At 42.4% G+C, this 22,728-nt stretch overlaps 1 protein-coding gene and 1 long non-coding RNA gene across 3 annotated transcripts in view; one reads left to right on the plus strand and one right to left on the minus strand.

Annotated features, from left to right (window-relative positions):
- Positions 1-1,449: 1,449 nt before the first annotated feature.
- PNLDC1 (PARN like ribonuclease domain containing exonuclease 1) overlaps positions 1,450-22,728 on the plus strand; it is a 258,698-nt gene continuing 237,419 nt past the window's right edge. For both annotated transcript variants that reach the window (XM_069227860.1, XM_069227862.1), the window contains exon 1: positions 1,450-1,701. The gene's annotated coding sequence lies outside the window, so the exon portion shown is untranslated. The remainder of the gene's footprint in view (positions 1,702-22,728) is intronic.
- Positions 6,795-22,728, minus strand: part of LOC138287439 (uncharacterized) — a 73,350-nt gene continuing 57,416 nt past the window's right edge. Inside the window, exon 2 of the long non-coding RNA XR_011202215.1 lies at positions 6,795-9,267. This is a non-coding gene — a long non-coding RNA (uncharacterized lncRNA). The remainder of the gene's footprint in view (positions 9,268-22,728) is intronic.

Genomic DNA, 22,728 nt, shown 5'->3' on the forward strand with positions numbered 1-22,728 from the left:
CTGTGGTATGGTATGACCTGTTATTGTATGGCCTGGTATGTTGTGGTATAGTTTGTTATTGTATAATATGGTATGTTATGGTCTGGTTTGTTTAGTATGGTATGTTGTGATGTGTCATAGCCTATTATTATATTATTGTGAGTTTAGTATAGCAATTATTAATGCATATAGCCTAGGATTTGTTAACAGCACACACACACACGCATATAGGCAGCATAGATATCACCAGCTGATACAATTTTAAAGATGTAACTGTCAGTGTCTTTCCAAACTGGGAAGGAAGTCGAATTACTTGGAATGTGAAAAAACGAGGATGAGTCATAAACAAATGTTCCCTTAGTGTATGCTGGAACATTTAACTTTATTAAAATGTAATAAATGGTGTTGTTTTGCTAGGCAGTTCGTACAAGGCTGGCCAGAGAAAAGCGGCTTATGGAAAGCAAAGTTTTGACAGTCCTGGAAAGAAACAACAGGTGAGGAGAGCGGTGGGCCTAAGTTTAATAAGCAAAAATGAAGAGGCATAAAGGAGCTAAGAAAACAAGAAAAACAGCATAGGAGCATGTAAAATCAACATACAAACATACAATAAACACTCACTACAAGCTATACGTACTAGTGTAAGCAGTGCAGAAGACCACTAATCAAGAAATCAATCAGCACTAGGCCCAGAAAAGAAAACTAAAACACGGAGACAAAGTGAAGCTAGCATGCGCTCACGAATGAAATTGAAAAAAAAATGACAATAAATCTAACCAATGGTAATTGGCCACTAAAAGCCCCTTTTTAGAGTGTTTTTCTTAAATGAGCAATAGATTGTCACAAGCGACATGCGCACTGTCTCAGGCGAGACCTAAATATACACACATGCCAATAGACCCATTTCCGGTGGGAGACTTTGTGAAGCCAAAAATGGCCTTTATTTTGGTTGTCTTCAGTCTGAAATTACCTCTGCTTCAACTGATGCCAGTAGGAGAAATACATTTTCTGGATTATTTCTTTAAAGTCTCCAACTTTCCTCTTCTAAAATGTTGGTATGTATGAATATGACATCCCCATACATTTGAACATTTCAGAACAGGAAAGAGGAAGATTTTGAAAAATAGTCGGGGTGAATATATTTTACCCATTGACTTCTATTGGAGCAGAGGCAATTTCAGGCTGGAGACACCTGAAATAAAGGCATTTTATGCTTCAAAATGTGGGAGTCTCCTGCCTAGAAACGGACTTGTTAGCATTTACGCCTCAACAAACCTCTTGCTTCTAAAAGGGGGTGAAATAACACGTTAGATATAGTGATCGTATTAAGGGAAGTGGAGAATGAACACTTTTCGGAGAGTGATAAAGTTTTGAAAAGCAGGTGACAATTTAGATCTATGGGTGCTTTTTGTTTAACAGTAACACGCGGAGGACACGTCACATATAGGCGATTTGACAGGTACGCAGAGATAAATGAGGGTGAGATTTTGTTATTGTGTTTGATTCGCATTGCATAAGCTATCCTGTTCCTAAAACCCCGGACTGTTCTCGTCTGTTTTCTATGTCTATTAGTTCTGTTCCAGAGTTTGTAAGGCCTTTTTCCTGGTATGTCGATGAGTAAAACCAGCGTCTTCCGAGTTCAAGAGGGGCAGCCGGAGAAACCCTTGCAGTAATCCCGGGAGCTGTGTCGAGTCTGTATACAACACAGCTGAGTTATATATACAGGTGGGTGGCTTTTTTAAAAGCAAGGCCATACACAGTTCCATTAGTGTGATATCCGCTAAAACCAATAATGTTTTTATACTGCAAGACACCTCGTTTTGGAAATCATCTAATTTGTCAAGCGTCTCGAAGCATCGTCGCTTAACAAGTGTCTCCTTCAGTGACCCTTGCCACACCTCCCAAAAAGCCAAATCTTTTCCTTGGAAATTAAACTTAACTAGTTTCAGATCGTAACCGAAGCCATACCTCTGACATCACTCTCAATAGAAGGGTGTCCCCCCGAAAACGCTACCACCTTTTCCTCGAAGATTGGGAGCCGCAGTGTTGTGTTACCGCCGTGTCACAGGATAGCTGCTGCTGAGGACAGGACCTGCCTTTTCCGCACCCAGTTTCAGTGGTTACGAATTTGGTTTTCGGCAAAGGGAATGGTAATTCCAAGTGTGGGTGATTTGGGGCCCTAACAATCAAAGAGGTAGCATGTGAATACTCTCAACGCCACTCAGAGAAGGGAAGTAAATACATATAATCCATGGAATTGACTGCAAAACCTAATTTCCCGAAGTATAGAATACGGCCTGTGCCCAAGCAAAGTACACAATGCATACCAGCAGACTGGGTTTCTTGGACCTGGTCTTCACAAAATTGTCTAACGGATATGTCTTATCTTTACAAAAGGAAAGTGAAATCATATTTTATATCACTACCAGAGTCTTTGCCTAATTGTACGTGAGCACACATTTTAAATGTACGGTCGACTTTTATTTCAGTGTTGTCCCTTGCACATTTAGGCTGACTGCCTATGTAACGGTATCCTTGTTTTAAAGTTGGTAGAGACAAAAGAACAATTTATTTAATAAATAGTTGTCATCTTTCTCCCGTACCCTACTGTGTAATTTTATATAGAGTTGTAATAGTGCACCAATTACCTCTAGGGTATCCAGGTAGTGCATAGCTTTATGTGTATATAGGAGGAGTTTGAATTTGTAGACCAGTGGATTCTCTAAGGTAGGGTGAGACATGGGTGCTGTCTGGGAGGTTGAGTATGAGCCTTGTAGCAGCGTACTGGATGGCCTGAAGACTGTGTAGGAGCTGGTTGGAGATTTTGGTGTACCGTGGGTTGCCATAGTCGAATGAGAGCTTGCATGACGGTTCGTCTGGTGTGGCAGCCATTTGAGGATCATTTGTAGCATATGAATCATATGGAAGCCAGCGTAGCTCACTGTGTCGACTTGTGTCGTCATGTCATGCTTGTCGCCCAGGATGATCCCCAGCTTCCTGGCGGGGTCAGTGGGTGTTGGTGTTTGTCCTAGCTCTGTCTGCCAACAGGTGAAGTCCCAAAGGGGGTGCAGGGGTTGTTTACGAAGACCAGTTCTTCTGACTTGTTGGAGTTGAGCTTGAAGCAGTTGATCTCCTTCACTCTGCTACCATGGTCATGCAGTTTGTGAAGTTGTTTTTGGTGGTGGATGTCTTGGCCATCAGGGAGAGGATGAGTTGGGTGTTGCCAGTGTAAGAGATGATGGTGAGTCCTTGAGATCAAATGATGTTGGTAAGTGGTGAGGTGTAGATGTTGAACAGGGTTGGGCTGAGAGACGATTCTTATTGAGCTCCATAGATCAGGTTCTTGGTGTCCGATATGAAGGGGTGAAGGGTGGCAGCCTGACACTTTGGATTCTTCCTGTGAGGAAAAAGCAGATCCAGTTAAGTGTGGGTCCTTTGATTCTGATCTTGTGGAGTCTTCTGATGAGTGTGTTGTGGGAGACTGCTGAGTGCCACAGAGAGATCGAGGAAGATGTAGGACACTGTTTCTCCCCAGTCCAGGATGGCCCGGATTTCATCATTGGCTTTAATGAGTGCTGTTTTGGTTGTGTTTTTTTTTTCTGAATCCTAATTTAGTATAGTCCAGTAGGTGCTGTAGTACAAGGTGGAATGTGAGTTGCTTGTTGATGGCCTTCTTTATTACTTTGTCTAGGTAGGGGAGCATGGAGATCAGGCAGGAATTGGTCAGCTGCAGTTGACTTCTTGAGGAGGGCATTGCCTGCCGCATGCTTGGAATGTGGCAGTTGTAATGGAGATGTTGAGGGTGATGCTCATTGGTAATGCTGCAAGGTTGTAGATGTGGTGGGGGCATGGAACTGTTGAGGTCCCTGAGTGGATAGCCTCCATGATGGTCGCTGGCTGCTTTGGTGAAAGTTCTCCATTTGGCCAAGCGGCTGTATTGGTATGTTATAGGTGGGGATGAGATCTCTAGGGTCTGGTTGGTGTTCCAAGTTGTAGTAGGTGTTTGCGATTTGGCTGCAGAAAAAGTTTGATAATTCCTTGCAGAGTTCTTGGGAGTGGGTGATGAGGCTGACAGAGGCTGTGGTGAGTTCCTTGAGGATTGAGATGCTTTCCTTGCAGCTGTTGGACCTCCCTTCGATGCGTTCTGCTAGTGTTCATTTCATTGTGTCTCGGTTCTTGATGGTAGCATCTGAATGAAACCTTGTAGGTGGTTCTAACACTGGTTTTGTGGATGGCTCTCAATTTTAACTGTCTGCAGTGTCAGTCGAAATCTCAAAGGTTCTCAGTGCACCAGCTGACATGCTTGTTGGTGGTTCTTTGCTTGTTGGGTTTGATAGGTGCGAGTGAGTCTGCACAGTTTTTCATCCCGTTATTGAAGTTTGTGATGTCCTCGTTGAGGTTATCTGTGGGGTTAGGTTTGGTCCCTGATGAGATCGTTCAGCCACCCTGCTTCTGCGATTCTGTCCCATCAGCCACTGGTTAGGCTGATCGTGGTGGGTGTGTTGGCTTGCGGTGTGTTAACTTGGAAGCGGATGACATAGTGGTCGGGCCATGTGACTAGGTTCTAATGTGTGTTGGTTCCGTGACAAGCTGTTAGTCCAATGTTGATCAGACTTTCAAGGAGTGTTGTGGAGCAGGGATCTGTTCTGCTTTCTAGGTGAAAGTTGAGGTCACCTTGTAGTATGAAGGCTGGAGTTGATAGTGAGAGGGGCGATGAAGTCAATGATTATGTTGGAGAAGGTAGTTCATGGTCCGTGTGGTCAGTAGACAAGGTCTCATGGAGATTTGCATTTTAAAGTGCAGAAGTTCCATGAATGGGAGGGCGCTCTTTCAGGACGTTGAGCATTTGATTGAGTTTTTGTAGAGGAGTCCTCCTGTTTTTGTGAGGGCGGTTCTCTCTTGCGATCTTGTAACCCACTGGGATTGCCGTGGCAATGTTAGGTGCTGAAAGTGGATTTGAGCTACATTTCCGTGAGGAAGAGGCAATCCAGTGCATCTCTGCTCAGCAGATCCCAGATTTTGATGGCATGTTTGAGGAGCGATTGTGTGTTGAGTAGCATGCGAATGAGTGTTGGGGTCCGGGATCGCTATAGCGTGGGGTGATAGGAGGGGGAGTAGATGGTGCTGCTGGTGCTTGCTTGGGATGAGAGGGTATGCTGCTGCAGTAGAACCAGCAGTGGGTGCAGGAGAAAGCTCCTATCATGGTGTGTGGCGTGGCACAAGCGTTCAGAGGAGCTGAGGTGAGTGGCCCAGAGTTTGTGGCGCTGGGCACGGTCCAATTGCGGATGGGGTTGCTTTTGTCTCTTCCTCTACAGGGATGCACAGCAGGTACCATTAAGTCCCTCCTAGGAGGAGCAGTGCGGGAGGAAAAGGGCGGCCTGCAGAGAAGTAGGAAGAAGAGGCAGGGAGGACAAGCTACATGCAGAGCAGATAAGGAGGAGTCCAAGGTTTTACCACATTCTACTCATAAACAGACCTAGGTACCTGTTTATTAGTCGCTAATTTGACTTTGGTAGACCATGTGCTCTGCTTGCTAGATTATTGCAAAACTCTAAAAGACCATAATAAATTATTTGGATTTAGCATTGTATGGTCCAAAGGCACAAGCGGCAAAGCACTGGTCCATTGAGACTGCAGATTCACACTTAAAATATTTTTGCTGCTTGCTATAGTTTTGCATGAAACATATTGGACTTCAGTGGGCTTCTCCAAATCTTTTCTTTGTCAACTCTAGTAGGAATGGCAGAAAGATGAATAATAATAATAATGGGTAATTAGTTACCAATTGTAGGGCCCTGAATATCTCTGTCCTTTTTCAACAAGAAAATGGGAATTTATTTCAGAAGTTAAATAAACTGGAAGTATCTAATGTTGGTAGTGAAAGGCCAGGCTGGAAACCTTGGACAGCATAGTGCATGCAGATATGAAGATAATGGGCCACTAAGGCATGATCTCTATCAAGGCTATACATTTTGGGTGGTTTGAGGGTTCTCATGAAAGATCTGCTCTTGGCTCCAAAGACAGTAATCACCATTTTGGATCTCTTGACTCTAAATGGTTTGCAAGACTACATGTTAGAAATTTAGTATTTGGTTGGCAGTCAGGTTACCCCCTGTCCAAGCAAGGAACCTCACTCTAGTCAGGGTAAGTCACACACAATCCAAATTATCCTGTGCCCACTCTCTGGTAGCTTGGCACTGAGCAGTCAGGCTTAACTGAGAAGGCAATGTGTAAAGTATTTGTGCAATAAATCATGCAATATCACAGTGCAAACACCACAAAAATACACCTCACAGGTTCAGAAAAAATATAGAATAGTTATATGAGTAGATCAAGGTCAAAACGATCAAGATTTGACAAATACAAGTTGAAATATCACTTTTGTAATGATAAATAGTCTTTAGTTCTTAAAAAGCAATAAGTGTCTCTTGCAAACACCAAGTACCTCGTTTGTGTCTAAATTATCTGCATGGGACCGCAGAGGAGGAGATGCGTGGAAAACTGGGAAGTGTGCGTTGTTTTCTTGAGGCGCACACAGACTATGTGTTGATGCTTTTCCACACAACAAAGGCTTTGCATTGATTTCTGGCGCGCAGGCTTGGATCCTCTTCAAGTTGTGGGGTATTTGGCCACCGAGGGGACGACGCAGAGAAATTCTGGGCGTGCAGAACGAAGTCACAGGAGCTGCGTTGAACCAGTGGGCGATGCAGGGAAATTTCTGCTGCACAACTTGTGGTAAATAATTTAAAATACCTCTGAATTTGCCTTGTAAGTTAAATAAATAATAATAAAAAAGGAAAGAGACGGGGTCCGAGATGTAGAGAATAATCGGGATTTATTCAATAACTCGAGTTAAGGGAGAGCTCCTTCACCAAGCGGGTTAGGGAGTAGTCTGTCTTACTTCGCGCAGCATAGAGCTTTTATATATTTTTCTACTACTTGCAAACAAATGGCAGAGGTTCAATCATTTTCCACCAGTTAGGTATAAAAACATTTGTATGCCTCAGGGGAGAGGAGTGGGAGATTGCTTACAAACAAAAATGTGCAAACAGCTGAAGCGTATGATAGTGTGTAGTAAATGGCAGGTATGACCTTGTTCCAATTGCAGGTTATTCCGTGGAAATTAGTTTTTCTCAAAATTGGCTTAACCACAGGTATGTGGCCAGTCTGGTATTCGGCCTTAGCTGCATCTTTTTCTGCCTATTTCCTCTGCGACGGGGTGTTTAAAACACTCACAAAATGGATGCCATATTCAATATGGTTGTCCTGATGTCAAATGAACAGTGGTTGCACGAAGGGTGAGAAACTATTTTTCCACATTCCCTCCTTGCACCAGAGTGCAACCATTGTCCTCTATCTCGATGGCCATAAGATCATCAATATGATCTTGGAGCATAATCTTAACATTTTCTTTTTTCTGGCTGTGTGGTTTAGGAATGCACATGGTAGCACACAATCCACAGAGTGGCGGGCCGCACTGGATGCACAGGCAGCATCCCATTAATGTAAACAATGCTATGCCAATAGCAGAAATCAATTTCCAGCCCCATGTGGAGACTAGTCCCCAAAACCATCCTGACCAGGTCCAGTTGCCAGGATCCTGGTGTAAGCTGGACGCAATTTTGTGCAATCTAGAAATAGCCTCATAGACAGAGGGGGCATTATCAGGTATGAAAACACAGCAGCTCGACCCGATAATTTTACACGCTCCGCCCTTCTCTGCTAGTATGACATCAAGAACAAGACGATTTTGAAGCGCTACCATTCTGATAGCGGATTGTTCCTGTGTCAAATTTCCCAGAGCGGCTATAGTCTGATTTACAACTGCTTCTACTGTTCGAGCAAGCCTACGGATAAGCTTACTATTCTGAATCAGTCCAATAAAGAAGAAGAAACCTCTATTGAAGTCTGTATACTGTTCCAGGGTAGTCTCTGTTTGGTCTATCCCCGAAGTATCTATAGATCTCTTATGCCTTTCATTAGGGAGTAGGCGATCCTTATGATACATCGGCGGGGCAAGGAAAACGGGAGGCAATAGGAAAGATATATAGCATCTTCCTCCCCATCCGAGGGGAAGACGTATATAGGCTATCTCTCCACAGACAAAATATGTATGTCTAGATGCTGGAAACGTTGATTGGCCTTTATCCTCGAAACTCACAGTAATCTTACATTTACTGTGTCCTACCTGGATTATACCAGTCTTCTGGACACACAGCTGTCTTTTCATTTTGGAAACAGATATGGAAGTTGGTCCGCCTTTCTTTTTAGGCTTGGTATTTACTAATTTGGAAGACCAATACTCCTGTTTATACTCTTCACTTTCGAATATAGTCCCCTTAGCCTGTGGTATTCCATTATCGTCGGGATAACAGACTTGATTAAGGACGGTATTCATATCTCCCCACGGCCACCCATTCTTACATATCGGAACATCTCCTTCAGGGCATGCGGAATTTGAGGTATTGTACGCTGTTATTAAGGCAAACCAAGCCTCACAGGTACCATTATATGAAAATGGAAAAGGTACCAGTGGCATCCCTCCGTCATTCTGATGAGGGGGAATCTGTCCGCATATCCAGCATTCGGTAGTATTGGCAACCTGGTGAGTATAGTGTAACATCCGTACAAAGGAGTTATTTTGCATAGCTAATCTGTGGGCCCGTTCATGAGGTGTAAGATCATAATAGGTATGTTCTTGTGTACTGTTGGGTGAGAATATAGGGAATTGACTAGATGGAAAAATTAAATGTAAAACCCAACCTAAACACATTGCTGCTGCCAGAAACAACATTAACATCATTATACAAAAATGTCTTTTCGCACACATTTTCTTTCTGTATTTGTCTCTCAACATCTTCTGCTTCACTGTCTCCGTCGTCATTTTTGTCAGGTACACTTCTCAGAGCCCCTGCCGTTTCACCAACAAGTAGAGCTTGTTTGGACTTAATTGACCTGGGCTCGAGTAGATGACCTGAGTTTAGATCTATAAGTCTGCTGGAGACTTTCTTCTGTAGGTAATGTCAATTGTTCTGCATTCTGTTGTGTCTGAAGTGGCGATGTCTGTCCACTTTTTTCCTTGGGAAAATGTTTCTTACAATGACTGGCATGGAGCCATCCCTTACGACCTTCGACTTTTACAGCTGTCCTGGTAACCAGTAAAACGAGCTTCGGTTCCTTCCATCGAGGCTCAAGAGGTGTTGTTCGATCAAAATTACGAATATAAACCCAATCTCCTGGTTTGATCTGGTGCTCTTTGGGCTCCGTATTATCAGGAAATGCGGCTGCAACCTGTGAACGACAAGATTGAAGTGCAGACATCAAGGAAGCCAGGTAATCAGTCAGTACAGGTATTTCAATATCTGTTATAGCTTTCGCACATGGTATTCCCCATATGTTAGGAGGCCTACCAAAAACTATCTCGTAGGGCGCGAGCCCCGTTCTGGAATGAGGAATCATATGCATGTAAAACAGAGCTACTGGTAAGGCAGTAATCCAATCAACTCCCTTTTCAGCACATATCTTTGCCATCTTGTTTTTTAAAGTCTGGTTATGTCGCTCAACCAGGCCTGCTGCCTGTGGATGACGCACACAGTGAAATTTCCACTGGTATCCCAACAGTAGCGATATCTTTTTCATTAATTCAGATGAGAATGGTTGACCATTATCAGAATATATAACTCGGGGCAGACCGAACCTAGGGAAATACTCCTTAATCAATTGTTTAGTTGTAGTGCTGGCAGTATAGTCAGGTACAGGATAAGCTTCGGTCCATCGTGTTAATGCACATACTACTACGAGTACATACTTCTGTCCTCTGCACCTTTCCATTTGTATATAGTCCATCTGTATAACTTCAAAAGGGTGTTCAGGAGGATTAAATCCTCCTGCCCCTACTGTTGTGCCTTTTCCAATATTATACTGACAACATATCATACATGTTTGGACTCTTTGTTTGGCTGCTGCCCTAAGATGTTTATTGTCCCATATATGTTGTATTGCGTCTAGCATAGCTTTTTCCCCAAGGTGGGCTGGTCCATGTATTGTATCTATAATAATCTGCACCATGGCATCGGGAAGATACCAGACTGCTTTATGTGATGTCATCCATCCTTGATCAGTTAGTATCCCTCCTTCCTCTTTCCATTTTTCATTTTCCTCATTTGTGGCGTGACTCTGTATGTCTTGGATATCCATAGTTATATCTCGTGTGACCTGCATATGCATAAATTCGGGACCGTGATGCAGCGTACTCTCTACGTCTTTCTGTGTCATGTCTTGAGCTGTTTGATCTGCTAATGCATTTCCTAATATAACATGATCTGTCCCCTTTGTGTGTGCTTTGCATTTTATTATAGCTATTTGTTCTGGCAGATGTATATCATCTAACAATTGTGTTATCAAGTCTGCATGTTGTATTTTTGATCCATGCGATGTCATGAATCCTCTTTCTCTCCATAATGTTCCAAAATTGTGTACTACTCCAAAGGCGTACTGTGAATCAGTATACATTTTTTTTTTCTTCCTTTCCCCAATCGACAGGCCCTGCTCAATGCTATCAACTCGGCCGCTTGTGCTGAGAGAATGGGTATCTGTTTGCTTTCTAAAATTTGAGTATTTGTGGTAACAGCATAGGCGGCCCTTATCTCCCCCTTTTCTGTTCTTTTACAAGAACCATCCACGTAAATATTTTCTTCTGCATCTGGTAATGGAGTGTCTTTTAAATCTGTTCGTGGTTTTGTCACTTGTTCAATCACTTCCATACAATCATGTACCTCATCTATGTTCTCGTGAATGGGTAAAAGTGTGGCAGGGTTCAGGGTATTGCATCTTAAGATCTGTATGTGAGGTTGAAAAAGTGTCAGTTCATACCCTGACAGTCTTGCTATTGTTAGATGTTGTGTCTGTGTTCTGTTAAGTAATAGTTCTACTGCATGGGGAACTCGTACTATCAAAGGGTGTCCCAATACTATGGCATCGCTTTGTCTAATAGCTTGAGCTGTTGCTGCTACAGCCTTCAGGCATGCGGGAAGAGCTTGTGCTACAGGATCTAAGGTGGATGAAAAATATCCACATGGTCTTTGTTTTCCAGCTTGCTCTTGTATCAGAACCGATAGAGCGGTCCCATTCTTTTCAGTGACGAATAGTGTAAAATCTTTATGATAATCAGGGGTGGCCAACACCGGGGCCTGACACATCGCCTCTTTCAATGTTTTGAAAGCGAGCATGTGTTCCTCTGTCCATGGAAGCTGGGGTGACGTGCTGGCTTCTAATGTTGTCAATTTTACAAGTGGTTTTGATATTAGTGCAAATTGGGGTATCCATTGTCTGCAGTAGGATGTTAGTCCTATGAATTCGCGTACCTGTCTCTGTGTTTTTGGCTGTGGTATATTTTGTATCAATTGTATTCTCTCCTTTGTTAGCTGCCTTCCCTCCTTTGACAGTAAGTGCCCTAAGTAGGTCACTTGCTGTTGACAGAATTGCAATTTCTTTGGCGACACTTTGTGGCCATTTTCAGCTAAGAATGTTAATACCAATAATGAAGCTTCGACACATGACTGTTCAGATCTGGCCGTAATGAGTATATCATCGACATACTGCAGAAGGGCTGTTTGATCAGGCATTTGTATGGTGTCTAGCTGTCTTTTTAGTGCTTGGCTATAGATGCTCGGGCTGTCAGTAAATCCTTGAGGAGCTCGGGTAAACCGGAAACTCCTTCCGGATAATGAGAACCCAAACAAATATTGACTGTCTTCATGTATTGGTACACTGAAAAACGCGTTTTTGAGATCGATAATGGTAAAATGTGTGGCTTCACAATCAATTGTTGTTAAAAGGGTAGATATGTCTGGTACGACAGGATGTTGTGCCACAACACATTTATTTAATTCCCGTAAGTCTACCACAAGTCAATAATTGGTATTTTCTCCTTGTTGTACTTTCTTTGCCACAGGTAATACGGGTGAATTCACGGTATTTGATGGTACTTCGATCACCACTCCACTAGTGATGAGGTCCTCTATAATGGAAATAAGGTCTTTCTCAGCTTGTGGAGGCATTTTATATTGACGGAGTCGTGGTAGTATGGCTCCCTCCTTTAAAATGATCTTGTGGTGCGTAATGTCCATCCGCCCGACCGATGTGGTACTGGTGGCTCACAACTCGGCTGGGAGGTGGGCCAATCTAGGATCCAAATCTCTGACTGTATAATGGCCCTTGAAATCTCGAAGGAACAGACGCACATCCTGGGGGGAGCACACTATTATGGCTCCTAATTCTTTCAATTGTTTTATTCCTAATAGATTCTCGGGGCAAGAATCAGTCAAGAGAAGATCTGTCGTAGTGGTAAGGGGGCCAATTTGTAAGGGTAGTGGCTCTGATGTATTACTTGTAATGGGTTGACCAGAGAAACCCAATGAAATATTTTTATTCCAAGAGAGTGGAGCTTGCGGAAGCTCGTTATGATCTATCGTTGTCTTACTTGCCCCTGTATCCAATAGGAATTTCTTGTCTTGTCCCAGGAGCTGAACGTCTACATATGGACCAGTTTGGTCCACAGGTATAGGGATAAGGGGCAATTTATCCTCAACCCCCCCTGGGCAGCCTCATAAAAAACTGGGAAAATTGGCATATCCAGTATTTTCATCAGATATGTACATTTGCGTTGTGTTTGGTATTCCCTGATTCTGTTCTTGGGACGTTCCTTCTTGAGGTCTGTACTGATCTCGAGGAACATGTATTCTGGGTGTAGTTTTCCCAGTGGCCACATTATGTTTTAGAACTGGGCACGTAACGTTCCCTTGTAAATCTTTAACATAATGTCCTGGTTTTTTACAATAGTTACAAACACCTTTAGAATTATTAACCTTTCTTTGTACCTGAGGTTGTGGCCCTGATTTGGGCATCACTGTTTGTGCCACTAGTGCTCTTAACTTAGTCTCCTTTACCCTAACCTTTTCGCTTTCTTCTTCCCCCCCCTTATCCTGTTTTGGTGGTATTGTAATATTCGTAGGACTTGGGAGGGACTTTGTGCTTGCCAGGAGCTCTCTACCTTCTGAACTCTTTCCCTTAACTTCGGGAGGCTGTTTTCCACCAATTTGGATACAAAAAGATGTGCATATGAATCACTTTCTAATTTAAGACCACTATTGGCAGTGAAACATTTCTGTAATCTCGTATAATAATCCCCTATATCTTCACCTGGCTTTTGTTTACAGGCGGAGATAGCATCCCAATCCTCTTTCCTTGTGGTAAGAAGTTGGGGCAACACTTTAAGAATAAGGGTCGGTGCTAATTTCACATCATCTGGTATGTCGGCTCCAGCTGTCCTGGCGTTGTCATTTGTCTCTAAGGCGGCCCAATTCAAATTAGCGTTATCCACTAACCAGTCTTGTCCCCTTAATTTCTCATAAATACCTGGGGGCAGCAAATTTTTTAGTATAATTGTTAGATCTGTTAAGGTATATATTCCCATAGTAAGGACGTCTGTGAGTTCCTTAAAAAACCCAACAGGATCATTAGAATGCGGTGGTACAATTTCTTTCATTTTCATTATTTCTAATTTAGTAAGAGGTGTATACACAAAAACTTTCTGCAATTCATTTGCGGCGTTTACTCTAGGATGGACCTCTCTGAGAGGGTATTGTCGATACATTTCTTTCTCCCCGTAATCAGTATGGCGGGCCCGAAGGAGTGTCCTAGCCACTTCATCATGATATTCCTGTCGTGCATCTAAAAATATGTTAAGGAAGTGTGCAGGATCTTGCAAGAATGCCAAGGAGGTACATTTGGATAACAAGTCTTCAAGGGCTGATTGATGGGGTCTGAAAACTCTATTCAGTGTCATCAAGTGTTGTGTCATGTACAGACTTGCTAACCTATGCTGGGTGAGGGGTAAACTAGAGTATAACTGGGCTATAATGTCCGAATTATAAATCTTCGGTTGTGAAGTCCATAGGTTAGCAGTACTGACCAGTTCTTGTTCCTCGGCTGTCAATGGCAGTTCTTGTTCAAAGAACCAGTCTAGAGCTTCCTCAGTTTCCTCATATAATTCTTCGCTACTGGGAGGTTCTGGGAACGCGAGTAGGGAAGCAAAACTATCCCCTAGGGGTGGTACGCATCGTACAGGGTGCTGTTTACTGATTTTCCTCTCGGGAGTTACTGTTCCTTCTTTAAATTTATGTCTATGTTTCCTCATGAGATCTAATAATTTGTTTAATTTGGAATCCACTCCTTCTCCCTTATCCCCCCTTCCCCTTCCTCCGCCTCCTCTTCCATTAAATCTTCTAATTTCGCCGGATTTCTTAATCTCTTAAATTGGAAGTATCGAGCAAATAGATATAACATGAAGGTGTGTATATATATATACATTTGTTGTTTTCTGTTTCTTCCTTTCAGGACATCTTGGTAGGGAGTAGAGTCGCCCCCTCTTAACATGAATTCTAGCATACCATTGATATTATTTTGTACAGCGGGGATCTTTTCTATTTTTTTCCAAATGGCAACTAGTCTTTTTTCCTCGTCCCCTAAGGCGGGGTATATCGTGGATAAGGGATCGTGTGGGCACTGTCCTTCTGGTTCTCCCCCTCCCGCTTCGTCCTTCTTATCCTCTTCTGCTATAGAGAGAAATCTCGCGGCTTCGGAGAGATCCTCGACAGTTTCAGGAGAAACCAATGGTGGTAGATTATGTACAGGTAAGAGTGGTCGTGTATTGGTAGAATATGGGGGTGGCACATCTAATAAGTCTATAAGCGCCAAATCATCAGGGGGCATAGGTGCACTGGGAAGGAGAGGATTCTTTTTTGATTTATCGGGGCTGGAATTTTCACAACTTGGCAGTACGGGGTATAAACCTGTAACATTTCCTTGACTTTCCCTTATCATCTGCTCGAGAACTACCTCCTTTCCTTTCTCTTGTAGTTCCTCCTGTCTATTTTTTCCTGACATTCTCTGGGCTTTCTCAACTTTTCCTTGCGCTTTCTCTTGCCTCCGTTGGGCTTCTTTCCTCCACCATTCTATGGCCTCTAACTGGCCCTGTCTTGCTTTTCTCCTGAACAACTGTTCCTCTACTTTGAGGACATTTTCTTTATCAAAGGTCCCCGTACTTGGCCATTTGAATCGTTCCGCTAATTGACTAGTATATTCTACCCATAGGTCCAAAAATACTATGGCGGGCATACCATGTTTGTTATACATGAACCTAGCTGGAGTGTCCTTGGGTGGGAGTGCAATCGCCCTCTCTAACAATTTTTTCTCTTTTGCCCGATACTTGAATTTAGTAAATAATGACATTCTTAATATATATCTGTACCGTTTCTGTTTAAACAGAAAACGTCTTGATACTTTTCAGCAGTACTCACCGAAAAGCAAACTCGTTATTCTTCGATCGAATCCAGACGCTGCGCGTTTTGAGGGGTCTCGGACTCCTCTTCTCCTCGTTGTCGCACTCGGGGATGGACTTTCCGCGTCTCTCACCGCCTCATGTGTGTGCCGGGCGCTGGTCCGCCCCTGGGTCTCTGAGGGAGTTCGGCGGGAAATCCCCACCGGGTGCACCTAAAGTCCGTCGCGAGAGAGAGTAGGGGAAAAACCCGCGACCGGCAAAACCGGCACGTGTAGAGAAGGGAAAGTCCCTGTTCGGGCGCCAAAATGTGGTAAATAATTTAAAATACCTCTGAATTTGCCTTGTAAGTTAAATAAATAATAAAAAAGGAAAGAGACGGGGTCCGAGATGTAGAGAATAATCGGGATTTATTCAATAACTCGAGTTAAGGGAGAGCTCCTTCACCAAGCGGGTTAGGGAGTAGTCTGTCTTACTTCGCGCAGCATAGAGCTTTTATATATTTTTCTACTACATGCAAACAAATGGCAGAGGTTCAATCATTTTCCACTAGTTAGGTATAAAAACATTTGTATGCCTCAGGGGAGAGGAGTGGGAGATTGCTTACAAACAAAAATGTGCAAAAAGCTGAAGCGTATAATAGTGTGTAGTAAATGGCAGGTATGACCTTGTTCCAATTGCAGGTTATTCCGTGGAAATTAGTTTTTCTCAAAATTGGCTTAACCACAGGTAGGTGGCCAGTCTGGTATTCGGCCTTAGGCATATTACACGATGTAGCTGCTTTCAAGCTGCATCTTTTTCTGCCTATTTCCTCTGCGACGGGGTGTTTAAAACACTCACAAAATGGATGCCATATTCAATATGGTTGTCCTGATGTCAAATGAACAGAGGTTGCACGAAGGGTGAGAAACTATTTTTCCACAAACTGGTGCTACATCGATTCTTCTCGCAGGAAGTTGGGCTGTGTCGTACCGGCTCAACGATGCGTCGATTCGGTGGGCCGTGCGTCAAAGTTCCCATCGCAACGCTGGCGCTGGGTCGATCTCCTCTCGGGGAGCCGGGCTGTGTTCGGCGATGCTGTGATTTTTCTCACCGTAGGGCAGGCTGTGTGTCGATTTTCGTCGCACAAGGATTTCTTTGCAGAGATTAAGTCTTCTTTTGGCCCTGATATTTCAGGAAACAGGAGGCAAGCTCAATCCAAGCCCTTGGAGAGCACTTCTCAGCAGAGCCAGAGGGCAGCAAGGCAGCAGGGCAAGAACAAGACAGCAGTCCTTTACAGCAAGAGTCCTTTGGGCACCCAGGCAGCTTCTCTTAGCAGGTTGCATGTTCTGGTTCAGAGTTCCTTTTCCAGTAGGTATCTTTTCAAGAAGGGTCTGAGTTGGTAGGGTCAGGGACCCAGTTTATATACCCAAATGTGCCTTTGAAGTGGGGGAAACTTCAAACAGTGGCTTAGAAGTGCACAAGGTCCCCTTTCAGTTCCATCCTATCTGCCAGGGTCCAAGTAGGGGCTGTGGCAGTCCATTGTGTGAGGGCAGGCCACTGTCCTTTGACATGTAAGTGTCAGGTCCTCCTCCCTCTCAGCCCAGGAAGTCTCATTCAGTATGCAGATGTGTTCAGGTGTGACTGACCATCCTGTGTGGGGGTTGTCTGAGTAAAATGCACAAGGGAGCTGTCAACTAACCCAGCCAGACGTGGATTGTAAGGCACAGAAGTGCAGAGAATTGTTCACTTTCTAAAAGTGGCATTTCTAAAATAGTAATATTAAATCCAACTTCACCAGTCAGCAGGATTTTGTATTACCATTCTGGCCATACTAAATATGACCCTGTTACTCCTGTCAGATCAGAATCTACCACTCAGACAGTATATGGGGGTAGCCCTAATGCTAGCCTATGAAACGAGCAGGCCTCACAGCAGTGAAAAACAAATTCAGGAGTTTTACTCTACCAGGACATGTAAACTACACAGGTACACGTCCTGCCTTTTATCTACATAGCACCCTGCCTTATGGGCTACCTAGGGCCTACCTTAGGGGTGACATATGTATAAAAAGGGGAGTTTAAGACTTGGCAAGTACTTTTAAATGGCCAGTCGAATTGGCAGTGAAACTGCGCACACAGGCCTTGCAATGGCAGGCCTGAGACATGGTTAGGGGGCTATTTATGTGGGTGGCACAAGCAGTGCTGCAGGCGCACTAGTTGCATTTAATCTACATGCCCTGGGCACATGTAGTGCACTTTACTAGGGACTTAGAAGTAAATTAAATATGCCAATTGGGTATGAGCCAATGTCACCATGTTTTAAGGGAGAGAGCATATGCACTTTAGCACTGGTTAGCAGTGTTAAAGAGCGCAGAGTTCTAAAACCAGCAAAAACTGTTTCAAAAAGTGGAGGGAGGCAAGAAAAAAGTTGAGGGTGACCACCCTAAGGCTGTCAGGTCTAACACTACAATTCACACAATCCTTTAGTCTGTACTCGCATGTGATTAGTCTAGATTTTAGGCCTGTGGCAAGAATAAAAGCAGGATTAGAAACACATGGTTTTCAGACTCCAGCTTCTCTTTGACTCAGCTCTTTACCACAGAACCATCAAAGCAGAGATAAACAGATGGTTGCCAACCCTCAATGGAATATGGGACTCTTTGCTCCTTCTTTTACCCTCTCGAGGATAAGTGCTGGCACAAACACTGTTACTGGCCACAAAAGTGCTCCTATTTTTTAAGACAGTCAGTACATTATGACTTATATCATGTTTTCTCAACAAAGCATCCTCTTTTTTTTTTTTTCTCAACAACCCATCCTCTGTAAATTTGACTTGGATATGCAGACATTGTGTTCGTAGAGCGGGCTCAGCCCATCCACTCAGTAGGTTAGGTTCCCCCAAACCGTATGGTTTGAACCCCTTTGCTTTTCTAATAAAGGTCACAAAAGGACTACCCATCGCTGTAACATGGAGCTATTCAATTGTGAAAAGTAAGTTATGTCAAACTGCCTGTCAGTACCCATTCTTTTGCTCCAGTCATACTGCTAATTGTGGTTAACACTGTTCTTTCCATATAGCTTTACCTTTAGCCTCTTACTGAAAGTTGCTCTACACACAAAGTATGGTGCCCAAGTATCCGTCCTGAGAAGACCCAAGAGCTACAGTGGAGCCAAAACACACGAATACTTCCATTCCAGGGTCCAAGCGATTTGATCGATCTGTAGACTTTATTTGGACAACAGATCCTTTATTTCCTGACTTGACTCAACACATTAGTGAGATGAGGTTCACAGTAACATGATGCAACTGAGGGAGCGTAGCTCTTATACTCAAAACTAAGATGAAATGTTTATGAACTAATGCATAATAATGTCGCATAGAAAATGTATTAATGTGTTTTTGCTAAACGTGAGCTTGAAATGTGCCCACGGGGAGTGGCCGCCAGTGTATACAATGATTAATGAAATTGACTTATAATGAAATAATGATGCATTAATAAATGATTTTACACTAATATTAAGAGTTATATGTTAAGGATTTGCTAATAAATCAGTAGGCCATAGTTAGCATGAGTCAGGTTCTAGCTGCCCGTTTTCATATTAAATGTGTTTTTCTAACGTGCAGTGTGCTGACTTGCTGAAGGACATGTACTCGTACTTTTCCATAAGCTAGAAGATGAGTGTAACCGTAGTAGATCCGTTATCATTAAATTCGACTTACTCAAGGAAACATTCTTGCTGAATGCAACAGTGTAGACTTGTATCAGGTGCAAGGTCGCCTAAACCGGTATAGACAATGGAACTACTGACTGGGGATGCAAGAGGACCACGAGAATATGAAATCATACCGGACATTCTACCCGCTGGGGATGTCAATCACAAGAACCAATAAACTACGTGAGAACTGTTATGAGGTGACAATTTTGATGGTACTACTGGTGAGCCATTGGATGGAGATAGGGTGCGCCAAACTCACCCAATTGGGAATTAGGGGACTGAACAACGATAAAGGGATAAAAACCCTTAGACAAGAGAGAGCCAGTTAGGAGAGATGCCATTCCATGCCGTCACTTTGATACTCTGCCCGAAGACTTTGCTGTCTTGATTCCTTAAACCATTCTCACTTTGTCTTGCCCGATTCTATACTTTTCCTCCTTATGAGGGAAGTGTCCCTTCTCACCCGTCTTGCTGTGTTTCTTTGCTGATGGCAAATCAACTGATGTCCTGAGGACGAAGATTGACTCTTTATGCTGACCCATGACGGAAGGTAACTATATGATGATGAAATTGTAAATGTCTGTTTGCCTTTCCTTTCTAGGTACCATCTACTTCTTTTGACAGAGACCATAGCTAGATGTTTTCTAAATTTGTGTTACCAAATTGTTTTGCATTAAGCCCAACATGCCAATTTTAATTCGAGGATAGTTGAGGAGTTCACTAAACGGATGCAAATAGACAAATGACTGAATCCATGCTTTGTTGAATAACGCGCTAATGATACTCTGCTAAGGTTAACCCATGTTGACGTTGTGCTATGTTCAAATGTTCATGATCTTTGCTTTGATGAAATCTTATTCGAGTTGCCATATTATGACAATGTTGATGTGTTTCATGGTTTTGAGACTAATAAACTTACTAGTAGAATTGTAATCAATAGGGAATAAAACCTCACAAAATCATATTAAACTGGTGTGGTTATTCATGACTGAAAGGTCATGGTGGTTTCCGAGTCTTACTAATGTTATTGATTAATCTAATTGATTTGTTATGGTGAATATTGGGGACGTTATTGACTTATTGATTGACACGTGGATTAGATATTTCGTCTTAAGGTGTCTTCAATCAGAGTCAAAAGATTCATCGTCCTAAAATGAGTCCCAGAGTAAATAAATTATCCAATAAGGGACGCGTTAGCACAACCTAATGTGTACTTTATAGTGTGCATGAACTCTGACATTGACACAGAATGTGTGGCATCCGCTCATTTATTCAGTTGTTAGATTTTTATATTATTATTTTGTTTTCACAAATTTTTTGCACTGATGATGTATCTCCTAATATCATTAATGGTCTACGCAAATTTTATTAGAACTGATAAAGTTATGTAAATTCAGTGAAAGTTTATTTTGGACCTGGGTCTTTTTCAATCATGTCTTAATTTCCTATTCTGTAATAAACAAAATTTGAGTATAAAGAAGGCTGTAGCATTTTGGGCATTCACATTTTTAGGGAACACGCTGATGGAAATACTCTGTGTATGATACTGTACAGGGTATATTGAAGCTGCACATCTCTCCACTATTTTGGCTGTCAAGGACCCTTGGTATCCTGCATTGTTGATGCCTGTATGTATTACTAGGTTAAACACGCTTACACAGCAAGCCATGAACTTCTATCAACGTGCTTTCAGATGGATCTTTTCAGGATAAACAAACGTTCTTTCATTGTAGTTTAAGTGGCATACCTGGTATAATCTCCCAGGTCTACCTAGCACAGGAACTCATTTCTTCTCAGAAAATCATCACATCAGTGCTTGCATGGTCTGACATGTTATTTATTGCACATTTATCACATTCAACTCTGAGGGAACATCACCATCTGCTTGCATATGTGGTAACAACTGGATGCATCTACTTATCATCGACTATGTGCCATTTGGTATTTACTTCAGGAATTTACAGACTATCCTCTGGCCAGGCTTAAAAACATCATAAAAATGTTACCAGATATGCAGATCGATTAACTTGAATAATCTTCTCGACCTAACTGTAATGTATTTGACCCATGAACGGGTCTCAAATTGTTTGATCCTAGGCCAATATTATATTTTGCAGTCGCCTTTTCCTTCATTCTCACATTAGTGCACATATGTGAGTTCAGCATTTCTGCTGTACAAAATACTATTTTGTTTATTAAATAGACTAAACATTTGCTCCAAGTATAATAAGAATCTTTCCCACATATAGGGTACATAATATCCTTGACCTACCTCTTAGTTTACGAAGAGCATTGCCATATGGGCAGGAATGTTTCTCAGTTTATGTTTAAACACTCACTTGTAATAAATATATAATTTAAGCATGATGCGGTAGCACACTGTCATTTATAGATGATAAATTTCCAAGAAATGTCCAAGAGCCTTCCCACTAACTTGCACCTTTACTGATAAAACAATATAGTGTATTTACAATAATCTGTGAAAACTAGATTTCAGGAAAAATGACACTTACACATCACCAAGTAAACTGTTTTGATAGTTTTTCATCCTATTATTTTTTTCATCAAACAAAAGTACAAAAAAATGAGGTTTTACAATACTGAAATAGATTTTGTGATGTTCGTACAACTGACTTAGTTATTTAAATATTCGGAAAAACCTGACCCGCCATATTTTTTCCTTTCACTCACTTTCTACAGCAGGTCAGACAGTTCACCTTACAAAGTCCTGGAACTCTGCAGTCAGAAGGAAAAATAATTGTAAGAAGTCAAACTGACCCTTGACCTCTGTCTCCGAACACCAAGCAAATGTGACAAAAAAAATATTTAAATGTGTCTTTAATCCTCCCTCACTTTCTGACCAAACAGAACACCTGTTCCTTGTCAATTCACCAGAAGGTCCTAAAAATAGCTTGATTTAATAAATATGACTCGCCATAAAGAGTGGGTGGATTAGATTCTGCAAGGCCTGTTGACTGTCACTTGTTTATGGGAAACTGTTGATCCTATCCTGCTCTGCTGGGTCACCCTATATTTGAGACTATGCCGATCTTTTGTTTTGGATTCCGTGCACTTTACCCCTGCTAATCTGTACTAACTTGTATCTGCTTGCTCCCTAAAACATTGTCATATTGGCTCATACCTAATTGGAACATTTAATTTACTTGTAAGTCCCTAGTAAATGTCACTACATGTACCCAGTAACTAGAAAGGGGGGGACCCTATTACCCTATCCTGCCTAGGGTCAATCTATAATCAACATGTACCCATGGCATGCAAATTAAATGCGACTAGAGGGCTGCAGTATGGATTTTGCCACCCACTATAGTGTAGTGCAGTTTTAAACTGCCATTGTGGCCTGGCAACATAAGCCTTTTCCCAGTCCTAAACCATCCCTTTCAATACTAATAATACACCCCTAATGTAGGCTCTAGAAATTCATAGGGCAGAATTCATAGTACTTAAAAAAGTAGGACATGTGTGTTTAAGTTTTACATGTTTTGGTAGTTAAAAAAAACCCTAAAATGGGCCTTTCTTCCCTATAGGATAACACTGGGCTGCCCAATAAAATTTTAATAAGTGTTCACTTCAGAGTGGGAACAATTGCACGTATGCTGTTCACACACAAATTAACTGTCCTTTTAAATCATGTCTAGCGGTGGGGGTGGATTTAAAATTACACTTTTGAAAATGCCACTTGTGGAAAGTTGGCGTTTT

This window comes from Pleurodeles waltl, chromosome 4_1 (genome assembly GCF_031143425.1).
Source record: "Pleurodeles waltl isolate 20211129_DDA chromosome 4_1, aPleWal1.hap1.20221129, whole genome shotgun sequence".
Classification (NCBI taxonomy): Eukaryota; Metazoa; Chordata; class Amphibia; order Caudata; family Salamandridae; genus Pleurodeles; species Pleurodeles waltl.